The sequence below is a fragment of the Bos mutus genome, chromosome 7 (genome assembly GCF_027580195.1).
Source record: "Bos mutus isolate GX-2022 chromosome 7, NWIPB_WYAK_1.1, whole genome shotgun sequence".
Classification (NCBI taxonomy): Eukaryota; Metazoa; Chordata; class Mammalia; order Artiodactyla; family Bovidae; genus Bos; species Bos mutus.
This window is the reverse complement of record NC_091623.1, coordinates 58,215,688-58,241,437: the sequence shown is the minus strand read 5'-3', so window position 1 is coordinate 58,241,437 and position 25,750 is coordinate 58,215,688. Positions and strand designations below refer to the sequence as shown.

At 47.0% G+C, this 25,750-nt stretch overlaps 1 protein-coding gene across 5 annotated transcripts in view; it reads right to left on the bottom strand.

The window, feature by feature from the left end:
- Positions 1 to 23,476, bottom strand: part of RFX2 (regulatory factor X2) — a 92,664-nt gene extending 69,188 nt beyond the window's left edge. For 4 of the 5 annotated variants that reach the window (XM_070373841.1, XM_070373843.1, XM_070373842.1 and 1 more), the window contains exon 1: positions 23,343 to 23,476. The gene's annotated coding sequence lies outside the window, so the exon portion shown is untranslated. The remainder of the gene's footprint in view (positions 1 to 23,342) is intronic. The other variant, XM_070373845.1, reaches the window with a different exon arrangement.
- Positions 23,477 to 25,750: the final 2,274 nt, after the last annotated feature.

The window sequence follows — 25,750 nt, the reverse complement described above, 5'->3', positions numbered from 1 at the left end:
ATCCCACAAGCCTCAACATAAGACCTGGTGCAGCCACACACATATATATATATAATGCAGATATATATGCTTTAAGGGTTTCCCAGGTGGTGCAGTGGTAAAGAATCTACCTGCCAATGCAGGAGATGAAAGAGACTCGGGTTTGATCCCTGGGTGGGGAAGATCCCCTGGAGGAGGAAACAGCAACCCACTCCGGGGTTCTTGCCTGGAAAATTCCCTGGACAGAGGAGCCTGTCAGGCTACAGTCCTTGGGGTTGCAAAAAGGTTGGACCCGACTGAGCACATATAAGAGATATATGCTATAAAATAGGTAAATCTATTTAGAAGGTCGAGAAGGACACACGTGCTATTAACAATGTTTATGTCATAGGAGGCGAGCGAGTCAGGAGGATGAGAGAGAAACTTACATTTATTAATGACTTCTACAGATGATAGCCCTTTATAGGTTTTTAAAAAATTGTAGGTAGGGTTGTTTGTATTACTTGAAAGTGAAAGTCATTCAGTCTTGTCCGACTCTTTGCGACCCTTTGGAATTCTCCAGGCCAGAATACTGGAGTGGGTAACCTTCCCCTTCTCCAGGAGATCTTCCCAACCCAGGGATCGAACCCAGGTCTCCAGCATTGCAGGGGGATTCTTTACTAGCTGAGCTATCAGGGAAGCCCCGTTTGTATTACTTATGTATCATTTAAAAAACTGTGATACATTTGTAAGCACTTGAAGGCAAGTCAGTTCTTGTAAATGTGCAGGCTGTACCTAAAGCGTGCTGTTTCAGCAGGGAACACCAGTACTGTTCAACCTACTTGGTCTGCAGTACGCTGCCACTCTCATGACCGGAGTCTTTAATATTGATATTAATTTGACACTGAACATTAAAAGAAACCGTACTGAATAAAGCAACTGTGGTACATTCACACGATGGAATACAACTCTGTGGTAAAAAGAACAAACTCCTGAAACACCCATCAGCCTGCTGAGTCTCAGATGCATCACAGTGAGTGAGGGAAGCCAGTCTTAAAAGCTGCATGCCGGGCTTCCCTGGTGACTCAGTGGTGAATAGTCTGCCTGCCAGCGCAGGGGACACCAGTTCTATCCCTGATCTGGGAAGATCCCACATGCCTCGGAGCAACTAAGCCCATGCATCACAACTTTTGAGCCTGTGCTCTAAAGCCCAGGAGCCGCAAAACTACTGAGCCCAAGTACCCTAGAGCCTGTGTTCTGCAACCAAAGAAGCCCCTGTAACGAGAAGCCTGTGCACCCAACTAGAGAGTAGCCCCCTTTCACCACAACTAGAGAAAAGCCTGCACAGCAATGAAGACCTAGTACAGCCAAAAATACATAAAATTATCTTTTAAGTGGTTAAAATGGCAATTTTTGAAAAAAAAAAGGTAAAGGTACATGCTGCGCACCTCCACTTACATGAGGTTGTGGAGAAGGTGAAACCGCAGGGTGGGGACAGAGCAGGGTGGCCAGGGGATGGTTGGGGGGCGGGCGGTTGAGGGTCTGACTGTAGATGGGCAGCTCAAGAGAACGTACTGGGGTGTTGGAACTGCTCTCTGCCCTCTGGGTGGGTGGTGGTTACAAGAATCTGGGAGTGTGTGTATGTAACTATCCACTACTGATGAACCAAAGGAACGGCGTGAATTTGCTAAGTGCAAGCACTGCTCTAGGCTCTGAGGATTCACAGGGGATGACAGCCCAGCTTGGGGCACCAACATCCTTGGGCAGGGGAGTCAGACAAGAAACCAGTCACCAGAAACACAAGGTGATTCCGGAGATCTGATGGGGGACAGAGTCGGGGTCCTGGGGGAGAAGAGGGCCTTGACAGGCCAGTTAGGGCTGCCACGGAGGGTGGCACTGACTTGAGAGTAGGCCAGACCCAGAGGGAGGTGGGAGTGAGCACTCCCAGCACCGGGAGTCGTGGGTGCAAAGGCCTTTCAGTAGAGGAGGGCAGGGGCGTTAGAGATGCCAGCAGAGACTCCATGGGCACAGCCAAAAGTCGGGATTCTATTCTAGCTTGTGAGGGAAGCCCTGGGAGGGGGGGTGTGGTACACCATCATCTCACTTATATTCTTAGAGGCTTCCCTTGCAGCTCAGCTGGTAAAGAATCCTGCAATGCGGGAGACCTGGGTTTGATCCCTGGGTTCGGAAGATCCCCTGGAAAAGGGAAAGGCTACCCGCTCCAGTATTCTGCCTAGAGAATTCAGTCAGACATGACTGAGAGACTTTTACTTTCAACTTTTCATGTTCTTAGAAGAGCCCTCTTTTCAGACCATCGGGATAAAGAGTAAAAGCAGGAGAATCAGGGAGGAGGAAGCTTGTGTGGCATTTACTATTTCAAATTTTACTGATCATTAATGCTTCATAAGTTCCTAATTGAGCTTCTGAAGACCTAGATATGGAAGATGGACAGGAACAATACCATTTTGTAAAGAAGCCAAGGTACAGTCACCCCAGTGAATGAAGGGTTAACTCATTAAGTATTTAGTCAACATGAAAGTAAGTGATGGGGACTTCCCTGGAGATCCAGTGGCTAAGACTCCTTGATCCCAACGCAGGGGGCCTGGGTTCAATCTCTGGTCAGGGAACTAGAGTCTGCATGCTGCAGCTAATACCCAACATGGCCAAATAAATAGATATTAAAAAAAAAAATAAAGTGGTGGCCTCTATTATTTTCATGCAGGTAGATTATCACAGCCCACAACCATTGACTTGCTGATGAGCTCAGTATTAACTGTCCCTATTGACTTATAAATACCATTATCCAAAAATGAAATACGAGTATACACTCATTTAAAAAAAAAAAGAGCACCCAAGACAGAGGCAACGGACAAAGTGTTGAATCTGTATTTTGGTTATATTAATAGTTATTTGCTGTTTGGGATCAACAGAATAAATTGATTTCAATCAAGTGTTGGCAAACTTTCTATAAAGGGCCAGAGCATAAGTGGTTTTGGTTTCATGGGCCCCAAATTCTCTGTTGAGGCTACTCAACTTAGTGACTATCTCTAGAAAACTGCCCAGGACCTTCCACAAAGAATGAACCTGGGGTAGATGAGAAAAACTGGAGACACTGATCCTGTCTTTAAGACTTTGATATAGTGCTCATCATGGATTTTTCTGGCATTGATTTTTATTTTTAAAATATGTATTTATATGTATTTATTTGGTTGCATTGGGCCTTAGTTATGGCCAAAGGATCTTCATTGTGGTGCAAGGCCTCCAGAGTTGGCGGTGCGCAGGCTTAGTTGCTCTGTGGCTTGTGGGATCTTAGTTCTCCAACCAGGGATTGAACCAGTGTCCCCAGCAGTGCAAAGCAGGTTCTTAACCACTGGACTACCAGGGAAGTCCCTGGGTTTGCTTTTTTTCCAATACTGCATCAAGATAAAATCTGTGTGAGATGTATGGAAAAAGTAACATAGAAACTTACATTACCATATGTAAAATAGATAACCAAGGGGGATTTGCTGTACGGCTCAGGAAACTCAAATAGGGGCTCTGTATTAACTACTCTAGAGAGGTGGGATGGGGAGGGAGATGCAAGGGAGGTTCAAAAGGGAAGGGCTATATGTATACCTATGGCTGTTTCATGTTGAGGTTGACAGAAAACAGCAAAATTCTGTAAAGCAATTATCCTTCAATTAAAAAATAAACAATTTTAAAAAGGATACAATTTGTGTTGATGGCTTGGTTTTCTTTGGCCTCTCCTTACATTTTGTGTCCAAGGTGACTGTCTTACTGGCCTCACCCTACTCCTGACTCTCTTCTAATAAAACTTAATTTATGAACATTGAAATTTGCTTTGCATATGATTTTCATGTGTCACAAAATATTATTCTTTTGATTTCCTTTTTTGAACCACTGGAACACAAAGGAACTATTCTCAGCTTGTGGGACCTGTTGAAAAACAGGTGGCATGCCAGACTGGGCCCCTGCATGTGGCACGCTGCGCTGTTTCCGATGGTCATTTAAGATTCATGTCTTAAACAACATAACAAAATTTTAAACGCTTAATTAAAATTTTTTTTAAATTTTTACTCATCTTCATATTCACATAAAATGATTTTGTTAGTCGCTCAGTTGTGTCCAACTCTTTTGTGACCTCACAGGCTGTAGCCCACCAGGCTCCTCTATCTATGGGATTTCCCAGGAAAGAATACTGGAATGGGTTGCCATTTCCTTCTCCCTGGGATCTCCCAGACTCAGGGATCAAACTCAAATCTCCTGCTTGGCAAGCAGATTCTTTATGCCTGAGCTCCCAGGGAAGCCCTGGCATAAAAATATCTGCTATCATACGGGCATTCAAATGACTCTGAACACATCAATTCTACTTTTTTTCCTTTGTGATATTCCTTCTTGCGCCCAGGTTCCCAAGCACAGGGTGCCTGCCCAAAATAGCCCAGGAGGCCTGGTGGCTGGTGCCGGAACACCTGTGAGTGGCCAGACTGGCCCTCAGTCTCCCCTCCTCCCCTGCTTTCCCATCTAGGAAGGCCTGTCAACCCAAGAGGATAAACTTCCCAAGTGAGGGTGTGGAAGCAAAATGAGTTAATGACACATCACTCAACTAGCAAATGACCGCTTACAAGATAAGTTCTCAGGGCCCTTACTAAAGCTGTGATCGCAAGGTTTGGCAGGAGAGGTGGGACTTTACAAGATCTGAACTATGAAAGAATATGCTTCCTCTAGTGCAACACTGGAAAACCAAGTGGAGTAAAAGATGTACTATTATTTTTTAAATTGTGGTAAATACATATAACACAATTTACTAGTTTAACCATATTTTAAGTGCACAGCTCCGGGGCATTAAGCACGTTCACACTGTTGTGAAACTATCCCCAACATCCATCTCCAGAACTTTCTCAACTTCCCAAACTGAAACTCTGTCCCCATGAAACACTCACTCCCCTCCTCTTTCCCAGCCCCTGGTCCCACCATCTACTTCCTGTCTCTGTGGATCTGACTCCTCCAGGGACCTCCTGCAAATGGAATCAGACAGTGTTTGTCCTTCTGTGACTGGCTTCTCTCCCTGAGCATCATGTCCTCAAGGTTCATCCATGTTGAAGCAGGTGTCAGAACCTCCTTCTGTTTTAGGTCTGAATAATAGTCCATTGTACAGATGGACTATATTTTGTTTATCCATTCATCTTTCAATGGCCTCTTGGGTTACTTCCATCTTTGGGCTACTGTGACTAGTGTTGCTGTGAACACAGGCGTACAAGTATTTGTCCAAGTCTCTAGGTATTTATCCAAAAGAGGAACTGCAGGACCATGGGGGTAATTTCCAGGTTTAATTTGTTTAGGACCCGCCATACTGCTTTCCACAGCAGCGGCACCATTTTTCATCCTGCTGCTTATGCACAAGGTTTCCAACTCCTCTATCCTATTGCTAACACTTGTTATTTTCTGTTTTTTTTTACAGTACTAGTCATCCTAATGGTGTGAAGTGGTATCTCATTGTGGTTTTGATTCATATATTTCTTAATGATGAGTAATATTAAGCATCTTTCCATGTGCTTATTAGCCCTTTAAATATCGGCTTTGGAAAAATGTTTATTCAGATATTTGTCTATTTCTTTCTTTCCTTTTTTTGGCTACCCCAAACGGCAGACAGGATCTTAGATCTCCGGCCAGGGAGCGAACACCACCTTCTGCATTGGAAGATGAAGTCTCAACCAATGGACCTCCAGGGAAGTCCCCACATTTTGACTTCTTAGGCATCTGTTCCAACATGAACACAATGGTTCTAGATGCTGGATTTCCCACGAGCCGTGATTCATTTCAGAAATTACTCTTGGGCGCCATGATTCCAGAGCACGTGTGACCGTCCAAGAGGGACCTGTCCTTGGGGGACTGCTATCAGGGCCGAGTGTTGGTGAGCAGGAGATCTGAAGGAAGAAGAACTGGAGCTTCCCGATGGCAGAGGACCTGCCCACTCCACGTGTTGGTCTAAACTCAGCCCGGCTCACCGGGCCTGAAAGATGGGGAGGCTGCTCAGACAGAATGGCCAGCGTGCTGGGGACAGGGGAAGGCCCAGCCTCATGGACACAGGAAGAAAGGGAATGCGGCCTACAGGATGGGTGTGGCCACACCAAGACTAATTACAGCAACCGGGAGAAGATAATACAGTAATATTATCCCCTTTGTCTTAAAGGAAGTGAAAAATAATGTTAAACAGTGCCGGCACGTCTAAGTGTTTACACACCTCCAAGGCAGCATCATGTTCGTACATGCACGATGCCGTACCCAATGCAGGTCAAATATAACCAGAAGAACTGGGAGACCAGCCCTTGGCCAACTTTTCCTGTAAAAGGCCCCACAGTGAATGTTTTAGGGTTAGATGCTCATTTTGAGACTACTCAGCCCCTCCGATGTAGGGCGGAAGCTGCCACAGTTGATACGTACATGCATGAGTGTGGCCATGCACCAATAAAACCTCATTTATGGCCCCTGAAATGTCAATTTCATGGAATTTCATGTGTTTCTAAACTATTGTTCATTTTGTTTTCTCCTACCGCTTTAAAATGTAAAATAATAATAATCATTCTTATCTCTAAGAGAGAGCCTAAAACAATTGAGGGTAGATAAATGGACAGGTGTCCAACAGGCCATGTCATGACAAATTGCGTGTTGGAAATCTGAGCATCCAGAGACCAAGGACACTCTGAGGGTGATCGCCCACATCCCCGTCCAGTTTCCCTCGTCAAGCAGGAGGATGTAGGATGTCAGGAAGTCTCTGAAAAGGACGTGCCCACAAGCCAGAGCAGGAGCTGGGCCATAAGGAAGAGAGAGGACAGCCCTCTTGCCCTGTGGCTTCTGACCCTCACTCCCCTCCACCACCCGCTCCACATAGCTCTGATGCGATCTCCCCCATCTTTATGATTCAGGGTCTTTGGGCATTTCACAAAGGAAAGAATTTATGGATGCAAGAAAATTGTAGAAGCTCACACTTTTGAGGTGACATTTCTCCAAAGGAGGTATACAAATGGGCAATGAAAAGATTTTGCTCAAACATCACCAGTCATTTGGAAAATGAAATTAAAAACCACAAGATACTGCTTCACACCTACTAGGTTGGCTATAATAAAAACAAGGGAAAAGAAGACCGTGTTGGCGAGGATGAGGAGAAATTGGAGCCCTCCTACGCTGCTGGTGGGGACGGAAAATGGCGTGGCTGCTGTGGAAAACATTTGGCACCTCCTTTAGAAGTTGGTCACCATATGACCCAGCAACTCCACTCCTAGGTAGTCACCCAGGAGAGATGGAAATCGACGTTTACGCAAAAACTTGTCCACAAACATTCAGAGCAGCATCACTTGGAATAACCCCAAGGTAGAAATAATCCAAATGTCCATCACCGGATGAACGGATAAACAAATTGTGGTCCATGCATACAATGGAATATAATTCAGCCATAAAAGGGACGGAAGCACTGACACTTGCTACAATGTCCATGAACTTTGGCACACGATGCTCAGTGGAAGAAGTCAGTCGCAAAGGGCCTCTGATTATAGGATGCCACTATAGGAAACATCCAGAACAGGCCAATCCATGGAGACAGGAGGTAGGTTAGCGCTTACCAGGGGTTGGGGGAGGGGGAATGCGGAGAGGCTCATAACAGGCACAGGGGTTGTTTTGGGGGCGATGAAACACTTCCAGAATTAGATAATGATGAAGGATACAGAACATTGTAAATATCCTAAAAATCACTGCTTTGTACCTTAACATGGTGAATTTTATGTTATGTGAATTTTATCTCAATTAAAAGAAAATGACCCGGCAGGTATGGGCAGATGCCAGAAAAGTAGCAAAAAAAGATGCTCTATAAACGAATTTGTTCCCATATTCTTTTTTATCTTTAGTGTTTTGGCTGCTCCACAGCATGCAGGATCTTAGTTCACTGACCAGGGATTGAACCCGGGCCCTGTGCATTGGGAGTGTGGAGTCTTAACCACTGGACTCCCAGGGAAGTCCCTGTCCCTTTGTTCTTTACCTGGAAAGAAGTGAAATACAGCACCGCCCCCAACCATGAGGAAGTTAGGTCTGAGAGCTGATTCAGTTGGAATTCTTTGTACCATTTTCAGAAGTAAACTTGGTTAAGGGACAAAAATCCTTCTCACACTCTATTCCTAAGAGACCTTCTGTTTGAAAACCTCAGTGACGTGGGGGAAGGTGTAAGAAAGCCCGCTTTTAAAATGCCACAATGTTTGGTCAGATGTGTCCCGTAAACATAACCGATTTCGGGAAAGGAGGGAGGAGGGGATAGCTAGGGGCGGGCTTCCCACCATCAGGACTTTGAAAGGAGAATATGTCCTAGTTTGAGAGTTGAGAGAAATGAAGACTTCCTGCCTGTGCCCCTCCTTGCAAGTGAACCTCACCACTGGAGGATAAAGGAGCAGGCAGTTTCTAGAAGATTTCATATTCGTGAAACACTAATAAAGGAAAATCAAATTAGGTGTCTCGGAAGTCTTCAAGGATGTTAAAAAGAAACATATGATCTGTTACATTTAAAGTGGGGGGACAGCTTTGATTAGGGGTGGATAACTTTATTGCACTTGGTCTGGATCCTGGTTTTATGTCATTTGCGTAGAGTCACAGTGTATACTCTATGAGAAGTCAGATGACATGGAGAGACAGGTTGGAGAGCAGCATCTAGAGGCTGCACGAGAAACGGGGTCTCCACTTGGGAGGAGACACCCCAGCAGGAGCGGGCCCCCACCCGGCACTGGAGGACAATGACCCCGAGGGACCCGTCATCTGGTTTCACCGAAGCTGGGGATGGGGATTCGAGGCAACAGCTGGAAATCACGTACCAACAGGGAATTGGAAGGGATGGGAGTGGGGAAGTGCTGCTGCCACGAAAGCCTTGGCTCAGAGTCAAGGCAACAAGCGTGAACTTGTGTCGGCACAAACCTGCCGAATGGCTGGGCCTCCCCCAGAGGCACAGGCGGTGCAGCTGGTGGTGATGGACAGGGTTGAGTCAGCCACACGTGGGCTGCGAAATGGGCTGGTCCAGGGAGAGGGGGCGAGGAGCCCCAGAATCTTTGAAATCCCAGGCAGATCCAAGGGGGACAATCATTGTGCATTTTCCTGGTGGTCAGGCAGGGACACGCAAGTTCACCCAATTGTCCAAAGTTCTGTGACCTGCTATGCTATGAGTGAGACCAGAAGTTAAGGGTAAAGGACAAGCAGATTGTGAAGGAGTGTGATGGTGCTGGGGGTGGTGGGAGAAGAGGGTGTAGTTTCAGGTAAGGACACGGTTGGAAGTGGCCACTGCTGCAAGACAGGAGTAAGAACATGAGAACAAGCTAATGCAAAAGCAAGGAAGTTCCCTTACACCCAGTGATTCCCCTTCTGGGAATCTGCAAACATCTCACCAAATGCTTAAATATATTTGGATGAGGACATTCACTGCAACATTGCTGATGAAAGTGAAAAAGTACGAATGAAATGCCCCTAAGAAGGAGCTAAGTAAATGCCTCAGGACACATCTGTACAGAGCAATCTCAGGCAGTCAACAAACAAAGATGCAGCAGACACACACTGATGAGGAAAGACACAGACTAAATATCAGATGAAAACAGCACGTGCAGAAAAGTGAGCATAATATGCCTGTGAAAAAGGAAGGAAGCACTGACACACGCCATAGCACGATGAACCTTGAAAACACGACCGTGAGAGAAGCCAGCCACAGCAGGCCAGAGTGAGTGACTCCATAGACAGGAAACACGCAGAACAGGCAAGTCCACTGAGTCAGAGTGGAGTAATGGCTGCCAGGGGCTGGGGGAGGGTCACGGGGTTTCTTTTCCGGGTGATAGAATGTTCTAGAAATAGCAGTGATGACTGCATAATCCTGTGAGGATACTAAAAGCCATGAAATTGTACACTTTACATAGGGGTGAATTTTTATCAGTTACATTTCGATGAAAGAATAAGAAAGTATCAGTGAGGATGTTTTATCTGCATACAAAATTGAAAAGCAACCACACTGAACTTTATCATTGGTGGGAAGGGCAGGAGGAGAGAAGAGGAGGAAGCCAGAGGCTCTCTTTCTCCTCTTTACTTTGTAATACGAGTTGGATTTTTTCTACAGTGAAAAGATATGACTTTGGTTCCGTAATGGAAAAGGGGAAGTGAACAGACTTCCAGGAACTGCCCACAAGGATCTCAAAGTCCCCAGATGGTCCCTCGGTAATTCTGGGATCCAACTGCCCAGCACCAGGTGTGGACACCTGTTCACAAAGTTCCACTGTGATCACTTTAGAAAATGGCAAACATTTGAGGTGGGGGGAACTGCGCTCCTCAGATCTTGTGAGTGACCTCAAACTGAGAGTACGAAGGACTGAAGACGGTCAAGAGCTCAAAGACTGGTCACTTTTTATCATTATTATTATCGTTTTAAGTGGTTGTCTTTTAAAAAGAGTTGGGATGGGGACTTCCCTGGTGATCCAGTGGTTAAGATTCTGCCTTCCAATGCAGAGGACGTGTATTAAATTCCTGGTCAGAGAACTAAGATCCCACCTGCTATGGGGCAACCAAGCCCTCACACCAAAATTAGAGAAGCTCGCTCAGCCAGTCAATATATAAAAGGAGTAGGAATGATCTAAAGGTTGTGCCTGACCTCATTTGACACTTTTACCCACACTGTCCAATATGTCCATGGTGGCCACACGTTCCTAGCGAGTTCTTGAAATGTGGCCCACCTGAACTGAGATGCGTGCTGGGTGTAAATTACACATTGGATTTCAGAGGCTTAGCCCCCCAAGAACTACCTCAATAAAAATGGTTTCATATACATGCTGTGGTTTGAAAAAATAATATTTTGGAGATACTAGGTTAAATAAAAAATATTATTCAAATTAATTTCACCTGTTTTTACTTTTGAGACCATGGCTACTAGAAAATTTTAAATTTACATACAGCTCACGTTATGTCTCCATTGGACAATCGTGATCCAGGGGACTCCTAGGGTAAATCACCCCAACTGTGAAATCACAAATCTCTCACAAGGCCCAATGTTACTAGAAAGTAATATGCGAAATGATTTCAAAGAATGGTCAGATTTTGATCTAGTAAGAGCTAGAGTCAATTCAGGAGAAGGCAATGGCAACCCACTCCAGTACTCTTCCTTGGCAAATCCCATGGACAGAGGAGGCTGGTAGGCTGCAGTCCATGCTCCTCACTAGGAGTCGGACACGACTGAACGACTTCACTTTTACTTTTCACTTTCATGCATTGGAGAAGGAAATGGCAGCCCACTCCAGTGTTCTTGCCTGGAGGATCCCAGGGACGGGGGAGCCTGGTGGGCTGCTGTCTATGGGGTTGCACAGGGTCGGACACTGAAGAGACTTGGCAGCAGCAGCAGCAGTAGAGTCAATTCAACAAATTATTTGGTGCTCCACAAAGACAGACCTGATCTCTGTCCTCAGGGGTCTTACACTGTGTGAGAGAGAAAAGTGTTAGTAGCTCAGTCGTGTTCGACTCTTTGGGACCTCATAGACTGTAGCCCACTAGGCTCCTCTGCCCACGGGATTCTCTGGGCAAGGATACTGGTGTGGGTTGCCATTCCCTCCTCCAGGGGATCTTCCTGACCCAGGGATTGAACCCGTGTCTCCTGCATTGCAGGCAAATTCTTTACCATTTGAGCCACCAGGGAAGAGGGAAAAGGAAACACACAAGTAACGCCATTGGAGCCAAAGATGACAGGTGCTGACTCCAGGTAGAACTTGGGACGATAAACCCTGGGGTAGGGGCCTGAGACTGTCCCATACTGGACGCTGTGGGACAAGCAGGACCTTCCCATGGGGGTGGAGGGGTGAGGGTGGGGTAGATGGGGAGGGTGGGGCAGTTCAATAGCAAGAACCTTGTGCAGGGAAGTGTGTGTGTCCTGGGGGTGGGGACCAGAAGGGCAGAAAGACTGGGCTGGTTGGAGCAGAGGGTGTGGGCTGGGGGCTCTCGGGGAACACAGGCTGTGAATGCACTGGACTCCATCCTTCATCACAGGGAAAAGGCCAGAAAACCATGGCCCATGCCCAAGGCCAAGTCCAGTTCAGTTGGCTGCCTGGTTTTGTACAGCCCACAAACTAAGAATGATTTTTACTTAAAAAAATTTTTTTTGATTTATTGTTTACTTTTTGGCTGCATCAAGAGATGTGGGATCTTAGTTCTCCAACCAAGGATCTGTGTCACCCTTGCAATGGGAGCCCAGATTCTTAACCACTGGACCGTCAGTAAAGTCCCTTTACATTTTTTAATGGTCAAAAAAAAAAAAAGGTTAGAGTCAAAATATTTTGTGGCACATGGAAATGATATGAAATTTACATTTCAGTGCCCATAAGTGAAGTCTTATTGGCACTTGGCATCCTTTGCAAATGACCAGAACTGCCATAAATAAAATCTGGTTCCAAACAGTGATGAGTGTGGCCCTATCCCACTGCAGAAAGAAGAGTTCTTTCACAAATTCTGAGTGCCATGTCTTGTGGAGGAAATAAATCTAACTGATGTAAGTATATTTGTTTCAAATTGACTTTTTAATGGAGTGAAATCTTTGAAAAGCTCCAAAGCAAACGAATATGAATCAAGCCATTGCAATTGGCTTGATGTAAAATTAGGCACTTAAACATCCTCCATGGTGTATGGCATGGGCTTCCGTGGTGGCTCAGCGGTGAAGAATCTGCCTGCAATGCAGGAGACACGGGTTCTTTCTCTGGGAAGATCCCCTGGGGAAGGAAATGGCACCCCACTCCAGTATTCTTGCCTGGAGAATCCCATGGACAGAGGAGTTTGGTGGGCTATAATCCACAGGGTTGCAAAAGAGTCGGACACAACTTAGCAACTAAACAACAGCGACAACTGTGTAGGTGGCTCCTGGCTTTAGGACCCAGCAGCAACTGGGTGGTAAGACTTCGTGTCTCCAGGAAGAGCCCAGCTTTCTGGAAAAGAAGGCAACCTGTGATTTTGGCTGGGCCAAAAGGAGAGTCAATTAGCAGCAGGGGTCTTTGATTAAAATTTCTCTAGGGATTTGGTACAAAACAACAACAACAAAAACAAACTACATATTGAAGGGGCTGGAATGTTAATCTAAGCTGAATCTAAAACACAGGTTGCTGTTTTTTTAAATATAAAGTTTACTGATTCTCAAATGTGTAAAACCATCACTATTATTTAATTCCTGAATATCTGTATCATCCCCCAAAGAAACTTTTATATATTACAAATCACTCCCCATTCCACATCCCCACCCTCAAAACCTCCAGCAATTACTAAGTGACTTTTTGTGGATTTGCTATTCTGGATGGTTCCTACGAATGGAATCATATATGTGACCTTTTTTTTGGCCTGGCCTCTTTCATTTAGCATAGTGTTTTCAAGAGTCATCCATGTTGTAGTATTATCAGTATTTCATTTGCTTCAAATGGCAAATAGTATTCAAGTATGTGGGTACACAACATTTGTGTATCCATTCTTCTACAAAGAGATGTTTGGGTCATTTTCACATTTGGCCATTATGAGTAATGTTGTCATGAACATTGTGTACACGTTTTGGTGTAGACATGGTGGGTTTTGAATTGTTTGGGGTACACACTTGGAATGGAAATGCTGGGCCATATGGTAACTCCATGTTTCACTTTCTGAGGAATTGCCAAACTGAAAAACACGGAGTTTTGAGGGTTACCAAATCGCAGGCAAGGATTTCGGGATTTTTGCTCGCTACTCAATGTGGGCCTGAAGAGCTCTCTGGCTCAAGTGTTTGAATCACTCACGGGTGAAGTACAAAGACGTGTGGGAAGTGTGGCAGGGACAGCTGTCCTGGTCCCCGGGGGCTCACAACCGAGAACAGGAAATGAGACACATAAGCCATGATGGCACGTTCATGTAGCATGGGATGTGAAATCTACATGCTCTGGTACTTTTGACTGATTGATCCAGGGGTACCTAACTAGGGGCTGGTTATGCCCCCCAGGGGGCATTTGCCACCTACCGGGGACAGAGTTGTCATTAGGATTGGGGGGCTGGGGTGGGCGCTCTGGTCAGCTGGAGGCCAGGGATGCTCTTCAACATACTAGGAGGCCCAGAACAGCCTCCCCACCGTCCCACCAAGAACAATCAGGCCCCAAAGTCAATAGTGATGCGTTGGAGAAACCTAGCCTACTCAGCTTTCCCACTTAATTCACCAATGACCATCTCAAGCGTCCCTGGCGAAAGCGCATCAGAGAAGAGGTGAGTTTTCATCAGCAGAAATGACATTTCAGAGACAGGGGAGACCCAAGTATAAGACCTGTTTTAAGGCATCTCAAGCCCATCCAGAGAAGTCGTGAAAGATGGGTAATGAAGAGAAAAGGGATTGGATGGAGACAAGCCTTGAACACAGAGCTAAGTGCCACGTAGTTACAACGACGGGGAGGGGCCAGTCCATATGTTTGGCTACAGAAAGCAGAGACAATGTGCTCAACCCCTCCTCCTGACGGTGCCCAGGACAGCCATGGCGGGGTGGACTGCGAGGGGATGAAGAAGTAGGTAAGACTTGGGAGCCCAAGGCACGCAGTCTACTTGCAGGATCTGGGAGTGATTCCGAGTGTGCTTACTGCTGCAGAGCTAAGACTACAGAAACCCTCCTTCCAGAACAGGAGGGGAGAGGAAGGTGGGGCTCCTGCGGTCATTAGAGCTACAAGACCCGGAGAAGCGAGGCCTTGCAGACCCCACATACTCAAGGGAAGGAGACGCTTCCCAATCAGAATCTCGGCGGGGCCGCCACGTCTTACTCCGCCATCCTGCGGTTTGTTCAGCTAGAAAATGGCTCATTGGTGAGTCTCTTCCGGTCCCTGCCGAGTTTCCCCAAGGAGCACAGTCCAGTCCCAGTGATAAAGGCTCGGTCAGGCATGGACTAAGGCCAGCGATGAATTTGTTTGTTACAGGGCTTCCAGAAATACCTTCTTATTAAGAAAAAAAAAAATCTCTATTTGGCTGCCCCAGGTCTTAGTTGCAGAACGTAGGTGGGAGCTTACTGTGTGCCCTGTGGGATCTAGTTCCCTGACCAGGGATGGAACCTGGGACCCCTTCATTGGCAGCTCAGAGTCTTAGCCCCTGGACCACCAGGGAAGTCTCCAGAAATAACTCCTATTCATGCCTGCCTGTCATTTTAAAAGTTGGCCGTATCACCATGCCTTGATTTACACAATTGAGGACCTCTGGAATTACACTCACTTCACGTTTTAACTTCCAGTCCGAATGTCAGTGGCAAATGGCTGATAGCAATTTAAAATTTCTCTATCACTTTCTCCCCTTGTAACTCCCCACACGATGATATATGAATACACTTAAGTGTTTGGCTAACTATAAGTGACTCAGATGTTTGATATTTGGGGTCCAAAGTACTGGTTGAACAGGTGAGGACCCTAAAGAGCACTAAACTCAGAGAAGTCCCCAGGAAGGTGAACTCCTCTAGAAGATGAAGAATTCTTTACAAAATCCAAGCACATGCTTCAAGCTCTTTTCTGTGGGTCTGGAATTCCGAATTTATTTTTTCTCCAGCAGGCTCCATCTGTGCGTATTCTGAGAAGGACAGGCAAGGTGGGGAACCTCTGTGTGGTGTTTTCTTTGGGTGCTTCCTAGACGGGTGGAGCTGGAACACATTTTTGTGGGCTGTTGATTTTGGGGGGAAATTGCTTCCCAGGCCTTACCCTGCAGGTCACCCTTTGGACAGAAACGTATCCTGGAAACATGGCGCTGTCTCCAAAGATAAACAGTTCACATTTTAAAAATACAAGCATAATTAAGTGTTGCTGCGACTTCAGGAATGGGCTGCTTCTATATCATTAGTGTGATTTTAACAGTTTGCCGAGGAGACGGGCACTCGTGAGCCAAACCTCTTGTCCTTCTCTGGAGACATATCCTTCCCCCTTTTTGCTGGGGGACTGTCCCCGTTGGCTCATCTCTCTGGTTTCTGCCAAATTTCACCCTCTGGTGCTCAGACCTTGAGTTCCTTCCTCCTCTGGCTTCAGAGCTCTTTGCCTGGTTCCCCCTGTGCCTTCCAAACCTCCTTTGTCCAGCATGATTCAAGGAGCCAAATGTGGAAGCAGCCCAAGTGTCCATCAACAGATGAATGGATACACAAATTGTGGTCCATCCACACAGTGGAATATTATTCAGCCCCCAAAATGAAGGAGACTCTTGACACCTGCTACACCTTGGATGAACCATGAGGACATAAAGCTCCGTGAGAGAAACCAACACAAAAGGACAAATGCTGTCTGATTCCACCCATAGGAGGTCTCTCAAGGAGTTAAAGCCATAGAGACAGGAAGTAGACGCTGGGGCCAGAGGCTGGGGGAGGGGATGGGGAGTCAGTGTTTCATGGGGACCGAGTTTCAGTTTGGGAGATGAGAAAGTTCTGGGGATGGGTGGCGGGGATGGTTGCCCAACAATGTGAATGTGCCTGGTGCCACTGAGCTGTGTGCGTAACATGGGTTAAAATGATAAATTTTATGTCATTGTGGTTTGCTATCATTTTTTAAAAACTGCTTTCCTCTGACTCTTGGTTGGTTTCCTGCTCCTGGAATTTGGATGGTTCTGCCTCTGGCCTTCTCTTCTCACTCTCTGGCTTCTCCCTGAGTGAGTGCATCTGTTTTCACGACTGAAATGACCAATGACATGCTGACAGCACCCAGATCCTGACCTCCAGCCTGGACTGCCTCCCTCCCCATCTCTGGACCCCAAAATCCAGTAGCCTGGCGGAAAACTGCCTGCTCTCCAATGGCCCCATGAGCCTCAAGCCAGCCAAGTCCATGCCCATGCCTCAACTCCTTACCCTTCTCCCCACTAGCATTTCCTGGGACCCCTGACTCATTGAAGTGGCCTGTTCTGCCTGATCCTCAAAGTCAGACTGAACTCCTCCCAGTCCTTTGTCCCACAAGAAGTCACTGGGCTCTCGGAGCCCCCAGAACCATGCACCTCTGTCTCCCCAAGCATCCCCAGCTGGTGTAGTCGGCCAGGCCCGTCACCCCAGGCTTGGACCACACCATAATTCTCCATCACCGGCCTCCAGAGGCCATGCCTTCCACTCCACCTACCAAAATCCCACTGGATCGCAAAGATCTTTCCCAACAAACCTTTCGTCCTGGCACCAGACAAGTCCCACTCATCCAGTCAGAGGTAGGCAAATTGTCCCCGTAAAAGCCCAGACAGTAAATATGTTAGGTTTTGAGTTTCACATTCTGTGCCCATCACAAATAGTCCACCCTGCCATGGCCTCTAAAGGACAGCCAGAGACTACATGGGTGGATGAGTGTGGCCATGTGGCAGCGAGCCTTCACTTCCAGAAACAGACCATGGGTGCTGACACCTGCTCTCCTCTCCAGCCAGGTCTCCCCCATTCCCTGTGTTCAGCTTCCAGAAAACACAGTCGCTCCACAGCTCTCCCCACCTGCCTGCCTGCACGTCAAAGCTCCACTCCAGCCTGCCTCCTCGTGGACACCTTTCATGGCCCCTCCAGAGGCCTCCAGCCCATCCTTGTTCTGAAGCCATGGCCCTCTCCTAGTTGGAGACTCAGAGAGTGATGAACAAATGAATGAATGAATGAGTGAGAGATGAAGACATGGCAGAGGTCCAGGAAGTACGTCTTCCAGTGAACGACTGGACACCAAGGCTCTGACAGCTACAGGAGGAGGTTAAATCTTCCGAGACCTAATTTATACTTAGAATAGCAGCCAGACTGCTGCCTTTGGCCCCTGAGGCCCTGTGCCTCCTCCTTTTGCTCACCAGTCATTAGCCACACAGCCACATTTCTCTGCCCTCACCAGGGCCAGGTGATTGCACCTGCCACAGGACCTTTGCACCTGCTGCCCCCCTGAAGGTTCTCCCTGTGAACTGCACAGGGCTGCTCCCTCTTATGAGTTCAATCTCAGCTCAACTATCACCTCCTGAAGAGCTTCCCTGGACACCATAGCCCAGTTTGTACACACACACACACACATACACACACACACACACACTCACTCAAAGTAACTGCAGAGATCTTAGTAGAAACAGGCTCACATTATATAGCATATCTGGGCTTCATTACATAGTAAATGACAAATCATCACTATATTGGGCCATAACAAGTTCTAGGCTTTTAATGGCTTTATAAGTTTTTTTTTTTTTTTCATTTTTCAACATGGCATGTGGCAGGTATGATCTAATTCACAGGGTCTGAAATCCAGTTGCTGTATGTATCATCAATAGGCTTTGGAAGTCAACTATATTTCTTGGAAAATCATAGAATTGACCAGAATTAAAAATGAGGTTGCCAGGGCACAAAACCCTGCTTTGAAACATACAAAACCTATGTATCATAAAATAGGAATACATTTCTGAGGGCCCAACTCAAGTCCTGGCACGAACACCAGGCCAGTTCTCACCTCTGAGCCGCTGATTTCCAGATATTGACCTGATTTGCACCTAAGTGCCAGTGATAACAGAGAGGGGAAACCAGTTTTTAAACATTCTTATCTGGAGGTTCTGCCAGCTGAGCTGGCTGCTTGGCAAAACCCACCCAAAAGTGTGATGTTTAGGGAGTAATTTCAGATGAACTGATACCCCAACCAAGATGTAAGCTACTTTTCTGGTGACATTTGGTTTTGCCTAGAGCTTCACGCTTGCAGATGCCATATCTGTACCAGAGAATTTCTATGCAATTGGAGGGTATTTCCCAACTTAAAACAGACCGTGTAAGGCTCACCCACTCAGTAGAGTAAGATGTATTTACTGACTGTCTCCTCAGCACTTGGTGGTCAGGAAACCAAACTGAAAAATCCATCCCAGGCAGGCCACACTGCTTCTTTGTTTTGTTCTAATATTAAAAATAACAACAGCAATAATAATAGCTACTCTGTCGTACACCTATTCTGTACCAGGCCTTGGGCTACCCAGTTATAATATTATTTCTAATATCAAGACCATAAAGTGGGGACTTCCCTGGTGGTCCAGTGGTTGAGATTTTACCTTGCAATACAGGGGGTATGGGTTCGATTCCTGGTTGGGGAGCTAAGATCCCACATGCTGCATGGGGCCAAAAGACCAAAACATAAAACAGAAGCAATTTTGTAACAAATTCAACAAAGACTTTAAAAACAGTCTACATTAAAAAAAAAAACCTATTTAAAAAAAATATGTGATTACCTCTTTCACCTATGCCAAACCTTACCTGAAGTCACTGAGCTAATAAACGTTAACCCCCTTCTCCGCCAGGCCCAGAAGCCCATATGTGCAGCATCCAGGGTTGGGACTCATACTTTTCCTTCCCTCTTCCCACTGACTTCATTCATCCAATCTGAGCTGTACTGAGTCATACGGAAGGCGAGATATGGTAGATAAAGAGCAGCTCTTCATTTTCACATCAGCTTTCCCATTAGATGCATGGGAGATTATTTACTTATTCATTTAACAAATATTTATCAAGTGCCCACTCAGTGCCAGAATGATTCTCAGCCTGGGGGATATGGGAGTTCATAAAACACCCAGAGCGTCTTGGCATCGAGCTGACATTCTAATGAGAGAACAGCAATCATAAAATCAATCTATGTAATATATGGGGTGTTAGTGATAAATGTGAAGGAGAGAGAAAGCCCAGGGTTGTGGGGGGAGGGGACAAGGGTACCATCACTTGCAAGTCAATGGCCTGGGAAGATGAGTTTGAGAAAAGGCTTGAAGGCTGCGAGGGAGGAAGCCCCCAGATGCCTGCACCAAGAACTTTCCAGGCAGAGGGTTTGAGGTACTCTGGGAAGGTCAGTGACACTGAAGGCAGACACATGGGTTTGGAGATTAGGCTAAAGAGGGACTGGGCTGAGGGCCCCAGTTGGGGAATGGACTTCTGTTTTTGCTCCAAGTGAGATGGGAGCTGTGGGTGGGTTCTGAGCTGAGGAATACACAACAAGACATGATACAACCCTCGGTGAATGGCTGGAAGCATCTGGGCATGAGGAGCTGGAGGCTTAGACCAGGGGCTGATGGTGGAGGTGGTGAGGCGCGGTCAGATTTTAGGTCTTTTTTGCTGATGGCTTGAGAGAGAGAGAGACTGAGAGAAAGACAGACACACACACACAGAGGGCCGGAGGATGACTCTGAAGTATTAGCCTGAGCAGCTGGGAGAAGCCGGCTGATACTAAGGGAGCTGGGAAGTCTTCAGAGGAACAGGTTGGGGAACTGTAAGCCCTTGCCCTTAAGCTGCCTCTCAGGGTTGCCAATTTCACCAGCCCTAGCAGCCAACCCACTTGGTGGGCTCTGCCCAGCCCTTCCCCTTATCCTCTGCCCCTACTCCTTATCCCCTTAATTCTGGGTCTTTTCTCAAGTTCTCCCTCTTTGTTTGCCTTTTCTGATAAGAATTCCTTGGCTCATCTTGGGTTCAGTGAGGGTCTGATGAGGGAGAGTTTCTCTGAGAACCTCCCATGCTTTAAAAAAACGTTTACATTTTACAAATATGTAGGTGTGTAGCGGGAGCATGTCATTTAAATAAGTGGTTGGGATTAAATAAGTGGTTGGGACTTCCCTGGCAGTCCGGTGGCTAAGACTTCACACTCCCAATGCAGGGCACCTGGGTTCGATCCCTGGTCAGGGAACTAAGATCCCACATGCCACAACTGAGACCTGACACAGCCAGAAAAATAAATAAATATTTTTTAAATAAATAAATAAGTGGACAACCTGCATTAACTAAAAACAGCCAAATGTACCATAAGATATGGTTCCTCCTGGCCCTGGAATTTTATGAGCAAAACCACATGTGACTACCAAAACTGTACATTTAAAATGTTGACTCAATTCTATGATTAATGAAAATTCAATTCATCATATATAAATGCATATTATTTAATTTTAATTCTAATCTGAATTTACAAATTAGATCTAAAGAATAAGAGCCAGATAAGTTCCTGGCGTGTGTATTTCTGGTAACTAGCTCCATCCTGGCAGTGCTTCAGTGATCAACATGGTTAAAAGAAAAATATTAAGGTGATATGTACCCAGCACCCAGAAAGCACATATCAGCTGAATTTCAAAGGAATTGTTCTCTTACTGGGTGTCACCAGTAACTCTGTCCCTCTCCTCCTGGACTCCCCTTCTCAGCATCTCAGGGGTTCATCTGAGATGAGAGGAACACACCTTCAGGGTTAAATAAGTCATATGGCTTGGATCACAGGGGCAAAGTGTTTCTGAACTCATTTCCTGACCCAAATCAGTTGCAATATCACAGGATCTGGGAACCAGTTATCTTTTTCATCATATATTATAAAAAATCTTTTTTTTTAAAAAAGACTACCCAGTCCCCTCCCATACTCTACCTAGCCTGTTGGCAAAATTAGCAGCAGTATTTAAGGAAATCAAATTCCTTTGGGCGGGGGTCCCCTACGCATTTTTTCTCTGGCCAGAGTAGATGAGTAGCCATTTCTAAGATTATTTTAGAGACAGTCCACGTTTTTAAACTGGAGTGGGAGAGAGAACAGCTAACCTGCCCCTGGTACTCCCCAGCACAGAGGGTAAGGGTCTTCATATAAGCAAACAAATAAATGTTTCAGATTATGAAGCAACAAGATAAAAATGTGTTGCAAATACCTGCAGGCAACAAATAAAATTGTTATTGTTAATGTTTTCTGTTGTTGTTATTACTATTATTACTATTTTGTTGGTAAGTCTTGGCTAACATGAAGAGCCTTGCATAAGGTTTGATATTTTGGATCAGCAGAGATAAAGCTGATTGGGAGAGGGAAAACTCATGACAGCCTGCACTGACAGTTAAATGCACAGAGGCAGAGAGCAAGAAAATAACTGTATAGTGCGGACTGCAGCGGGGGGGGGGGAGGCGGGGGGGGGCGGCGCATAATTAAAACACCCAGAAGCCGAGGAATGAGCACTCTGCGGAAAGGCAGCCCTGGACTTGCGTGCGGCACCCTGCCCTTCTCCCTCATTCCTGCGGGGCAACCAGGAGGTTAAAATTAGGACGATGAACCACCCCCGCCGCCGCCGCCGCCAGAATGGCAGGGGCTGTTGGGCCCCGGGGGCCCTGTAAATAGCCACTAGGATCGGAAACCCAACTTTTCCGAGCACCGCAGCGAGAAAAACCAACGGGGACGAAGCTGGAGAGAGCGCCGCTGGCATGTCCCGGAGGGGAGGAAAAAAGGAATCAAAGAGCATTTGGGGCGGGGGTTGGGAGGTCGGGATTGGGGAGAGACTGGGGGGGGGGGGTCGGGGTGGGGGATGGATTATCACAGACACACACACACCCAAGCATTCGAACAACCTCAGGAGAAAATGCCACCGAGCAGTTTGGGCCACAAACCTTTTACAAAATAATTATTAAAAAAAAAAAATCCTTTCGGTGAAACTTTTCTTGCTTCGCGATCAGTCCTAACATGGGAGCTGCGGGTGTGCACAGGGGCTTCCTGAGGGGCGCGGAGGGACCGGCAGATCCAGGATCCCCCAAACTGTGGAATGCGGAGTTACCAGGAGAGAGAGCCGAGAAGTGTCCGAGAAGCCCAAAACCCGAGAAACTTTTTGGTGAAAAGGTGAGAAACGGGTCTCCGGGAAGCCCGATTCTTGGGAGTTTGTGGTCAAAAAGCGAGGAGGGGAGCGGTTCTTCCTCTAGACCAGCGCACCGACTTCGGGTTTTAAAAGTGAGAAGGGGGCTACAGAAAACCCGCAAATTCAGAACTTGGGGGCGAGGTCAAAACGAGGTGAGAACGAATGCTTTAGACCCTCTCAATTCAGCGATTTGAGTTTAGGAGTGAGAGAAGTGACTCCGGACGCCCCAATTTCAGAGATTTGGGGAATTAACAGGAAGAGCCTCCAGGCGCCTTCAATTCAAGGAGTTTAAATGTCAGAGTTCGACAGGCGTTGCCGAGGCGCCCCCCAATTCGGGGTTTGAGAGAGTGAGACAGGGGTCCTCGGGCGTCCCCAGCTTAAAGATTTGGGGAGTCAGAGTGAAAAGGAGTTCCCCACGAGTCCCATATTCAGGGGGTTTGAAGGTAAAAGTTTGAAAGGGGTTCTCGGGGCGCCCCCAACTCGGGGAGTTTGAGGGTGACAGTGAAAGACGGCTCCCCGGGAGCCCCCAATTCAGAAAGTTTTGAAAAAAGTGAGGCGATGGGTCTCCACCTCTCCCTGACTTTGGTTAAAAGGAAAAGGGGGACCCCCCCGGGCACCCCAAACTCAGCTGCGACTTCGGGACTCGGGGTGAGGAGGGAGGTCCCGCGGGCGCGCCATCTCGGATGTTTGGGGTGAACGGCAGGGACTGCGCAGCCCGCCCTCGACCCCCGATCGGGATCCCCGCCGCCCCCCGCACTCTCTGGCCGGGCAGAGCCCGGGGCGGTCGCATCGGTCACCTGGAGTTCGGGCCGGGAGTTCGGGCAACGGCTCCCGCGGCGGCGGTGGCGGCTGCTGCGTGTTGGTCCCCGTTGGTAAGTAACAGTCTCCACGGCTACAGTCTCTATGGCGGCGGCGGTGGCGGCGGCGGCCGCTCCTCCTCCGGCTCCCAGCGCCCGCCCGCCTGCCTGCCTGCCTCGCGCCGCCTGCCCTCCTGCCGCGACAGGGCGGGGCGTTGTTATCGGCAACGGTTACCAGGCTCCGCGCCCCACCCCCTCAACGGCCCGCCCACGGCCACCTCCCACGGGCGCGATGGGGGCGGGGCGCAAGACCTTGCGGCTCCCCATTGGCTGTGTGCAGTGCTTGTCAGCGGGCGTGAAGAGGGCGCGGCTCGACCAACCGCCGCGAAGAGGGGCGGGGCTTGGCGGGAGGCGCGCGCTGCGAAGGAGGGTTGGAAGGCCGGAGGCGCGCGCGGGCTCGGTGCTGGTGGCGCAGCTCCCGGAAGGCCGAGTTTTGGGGACCCAGACGCCTTATTGCCGGTGTCCTGGTACAGTCTGGACCCGCAGCAGAATCCGATCCGCAAGCCAAATGACTTATATTCATGGCCCACGAGCTGGGAATTTTAATATACATTTTAAGTGGTAAAAAAAATTAAAAGGATCTTTGGTAGCACGTGGAAACTATATGAAAGTCTTTTATTTTACTGAATCCAGTATTTTCAACTCCTTTAAGGGTTAACAGACTAAGACCTGTGGGGCAAATTCCACCAGCCCCGTGCCTATAAAATTTTATCAGAACACAGCTTCCCTATTTGCTTAAGCGAGGGGTCCCCAACCTCAGGGATCTAACCCCCTGATGATCTGAGATGGAGGCTGGCTTAATAATAATAGAAATAAAGTGCACCATGAATGTAGTGCGCTTGAATCATCCGGCAACCATCCCCCCCCTCCCAGTCCAAGGAAAAAATTGTCTTCCGTGAAACCTGTCTTCAGGACACAGAAGGTTGTCCCACAGAGTTGGGTACCAGACACTTGAATATTTGTACAAAGATGGGATGACACAAGCAAAGTCTAAAATATTTACTATTTGATACTTCACAGAAAATGTTTGCCAACCTTTCCCCCTCCTCCCTACCCCCAGGTAGTAGGTTCAATTTTTTTTTTTTTTTGGCATCTCTGCTTGGCATAAGAGATATTAGATCAGCGACCATAGGTTGAACCCATGCCCCCCACCCTCCTTGGGAGTGCGAAAACTTAACCACTGGACTGCTAGGGAAGTCCCAGGAGGTTCAACTTTTGAATGGGACAAACAAGACACCCTGGTAGAGTTTGGGTTTTTTGGGGGGGGGGTGATTGACACTAAAAAAAGTAAACATAAATACTCATTTGGGAGAAGGGGCTGGAATTCTAGGAGAAAAAGCTTGTTCTGAAAAAAGGCAGGCAGGGAAATTTAAGGGAAGGTTAGATTTCATTCATCCATTTGTCAAGTAATCATATTAGTCAACACTGACTAAACTGTCCTTATATGCCAGAAAGTAAGCATTTTTCATACACTAACTCAGTTAAGACAGTGTATTAAAAATCAGAGACATCATTTTGCCAACAAAGGTCTGTACAGTCAAAGCTATGGTTTTTCCACTAGTCATGTATGGATGTGACAGTGTGACCACAAAGAAAAATTGATGCTTTCGAGTTGTGGTACTGGAGAAGAATCTTGAGAGTCCCTTGGACAGCAAGGGGATCAAACCAGTGAACCTTAAAGGAAATCAACCCTGAATATTCATTGGAAGGACTGATGCTGAAGCTGAAGCTCCACTACTTTGGCCATCTGATGTGAAGAGCCAACTCATTGGAAAAGACCCTAATGCTAGAAAAGATTGAAGGCAAAAGAAGAGGGTGGCAGAGGAGGAGATGGTTGGATGGCATCACCGACTCAATGGACATGAATTTGAACAAACTCTGGGAGACAGGGAAAGACAGGGAGGCCTAGGGTGCAGCAGTCCATGGGGTCGAAAAGAGTCAGACATGACTTAATGACTTATCAACAAAACAATCATCAGTTAAAACTCAGAATCTCATCCTGAGAGAGACTGCACTATCTTCATTTTACAGATCAGAGAACAGAGGCCAGGGGAAAAAATGAATAAATTTGCATGAAGCAGCTTGTAAGGGCTTCTAACACCAGCAGTCTGATGCCCAATCCCACACTCTTGACCACTAGATGGGTAGTTTTCAAACATTTTTGACCACAAAGCATAGCAGGAAATATATTTTACTCAGAGGCCCAGTCCACACCAACACATATATCATGAAAACAACATTTTCATGACATGATGCTTTAGGTAATGCTGATTTTTTTATACTTTGTTTTAATGAAAATGCTGAGGGGGACTTGATAAGATGATTTCGCCATGTTCTAATGGGTTGCT